Source organism: Coenobita brevimanus, chromosome 4 (genome assembly GCF_032717465.1).
Source record: "Coenobita brevimanus isolate Jiangsu-jjx chromosome 4, ASM3271746v2, whole genome shotgun sequence".
NCBI lineage: Eukaryota > Metazoa > Arthropoda > Malacostraca > Decapoda > Coenobitidae > Coenobita > Coenobita brevimanus.
In genome coordinates, this window is record NC_136957.1 from 5,240,357 (window position 1) to 5,243,022 (window position 2,666).

Consider the following 2,666-nt stretch of genomic DNA (forward strand, 5'->3'; position numbering starts at 1 on the left):
TGTAAGAAAGAATCTGAACAAAAAATGTAACATCGTCCATTATCAAGAAGACTGAAATTTATTATTTTGAGGCATTCAGGTCATGAGTCAGTGAACTGATAAAACTATCAGTCTGGCCATCAGATTATCAGGAGGTTTGTTTGCTATTCTCCCATTTTCAGAGAAATTTTGTTTGTTAGTCTGTTTATCACTTAGTCATTCGGTACATCAGTTAGGTAAGTAAACAGTCTAAATGTTTGCTAATCTGGCTGTTAATAAACCGATAACTGAGTAATGGTCTTACTTAAGCAATAGGCCAGCCCGTTCTCAGTTAGTCCGTCATTCCAGTGGTACTAGTACGCTCTGCGATCCAGACTTTTGTGTGCTCAAAAGGGGCAAAAATCAAATTACTGGTGATGACCACTGCGTGCTGGAACGGTCGACAACTCAGACTGATGGAGACTTTTTCCCAGTAGCGGCCTCTTTTGTTGCGTTTCTTACTTTTCAAGTGGCCAAGTTAAGAGTGGTAGCATGCCAAAATGATGGGGTCAGTCTCCAACTCGGCCAACCCAAGCCCGACCTTCGCAATTTCCCAAAATGCTCCTGGGTTACACATTAACAAGTTACTAGGTCAACTCTAGACCACCAGTTCTCAAGGGATATACAAACAATATAGATCGAGTGGGAGGAAATGTGTATTAACAAGACCAAAAAAAAAGGTAGAAATCTTCCCATCTACTAGCCTTACAGAATAATCCTGAATCAGCTAGTACTTTATTTAGCAAACATATGGCCCTAATATCAAATTCCACAAAACTTAGCTCCCTTGTCCCAGGTTCAGTCCACTATGGCTCTCCATAATCGTCCCTCTGAGCTCAAAGTTCACTGATCCGGTCTTCTGATATTCTTGACATTGACTTCCTCACTGGGACCTTGACCTCCACACTGGGACCTTGACTTCCACACTTGGACTTTGACTCCTTCACTGGGACCTTGACTCCCTCACTGGGACCCGCTAGAAATTAATATGTACGATGAGTAACTGTTCTCCCTAATGCAAGTAATCTCTTCACATGATCAAGAAAGTCTCATAATAAAGAAACATGAGTTACAACACTCGGCATTTCAATCAGAAACAGAATAACACATGGCACTACAGACACATACTTGTATGTTTGCTCAAAATAATACTTTTTGTAGGGATAACATAGAAGAAAAGTACTATAACAAATAAGCATGAATAACCCTACTCTAACCATGAAAACCATCAGTGAGTCGATATTATTGTGCTTCACAAAGTAACTACGTGAACATTAATTCACAACTAACATAGCCCTAATAAATAGTGAATTGCAGTCATCCCAACACATTAATAAACAACTTACAGTTCCAAGGCACTTGATATTTGGCCTACAAATATCACACAGATATCTGAGGTCCAGACAGAACTCTACTTCTTAACTACATTCTCTTATTCCAGTTACACAATAAATAATAATAATATAAAGTATAGTACACAAATATATGGGAAAGACCTAACTATTCAGCTCACAGAATACAAGGGAGGTGAGTGGGAACTTAGGACTTACTCTTCCAATGAGGCCAATGGCGATACTCGTGTGATCAACACAACACTTCCTGGGGGATTACAACACTTGATACTAACCCGAGTCTATTTCTCTAATTTCATCACTATTATCACTCGTGGGGTATCACTTATTCGCGCTTCAACATATCAAGCATGAATATTATCAAATTACATACAGAATTCCTTGGAGGGGGAGGAGGATGGTGACGACAGTACCGACCATCCGTCACATTTCACGGTTGGTGAGAGAGTCACACGCCAGTCTTGCGTGGTGGAAAAGGGGGGGAGGAGGATGACGGCTTACACAATTAAAAATTTTCATTACTATAGACTCGTGATAGACTCAATGTGGTGTCCTTCCCCTTACAATTGATTACCCGAAAAAAAATGACATTCCGTAGTTACAGTAATTACTCTCCACCAACTTCTGTCTATATCCTTGCATCGAATAAACACTAAAAATCATCGTGCCTTACACCACTTTGCACATGCATACATTATGCTGGATTATATGACCATAGGCACATATTCCTACCTGCTCGAGATTTTAATATTATAAAGAGACATTTTCATTCATTCATTCATTGCCAGACGCCATGTATCCCAAACGGGGTGGCCAAGGGCTCAGAGTTAATTGTTTTACAGGGAGGGGCACCAATCCTCCACCAACCCCACTTGACAGGTAGGGATGCCAACAGCATCTGGTGTTCCCCGGCGGTCACCCATCCAAGTACTAACCAGACCCAACGTTGCTTAACTTCGCTGATCGGACGGGAAGTGGTGTACTCAACGTGGTATAGAAGTAAATTGCAGTAGAAAAAAATGACTTTAGCACTAGGTAACTTAATCTACATTCTGATCACGTTCACATGGAAACAGCCATACCCTGTCCACACTCTCTCACTAAACCGGACTTTTGGTCGTAAAATGAACGAGATACAACTCATTGTCACTTCCGGGCACTAAACAGTAATCACTCTGGCTAACACATATTAATTTGTGAGGTAGTCAATAGCTAAATAATTTTGTTAGGTTAGTAGTCAGTAATTCAGCTATTCGGACAAGAAGTAAGCCTGTTAGACACCAATTTAGAGGTCAG

At 40.7% G+C, this 2,666-nt stretch overlaps 1 pseudogene; it reads right to left on the bottom strand.

Moving 5' to 3' along the window:
• Positions 1 to 2,256: 2,256 nt before the first annotated feature.
• LOC145397055 (5S ribosomal RNA) lies at positions 2,257 to 2,375 on the bottom strand (annotated as a pseudogene).
• Positions 2,376 to 2,666: the final 291 nt, after the last annotated feature.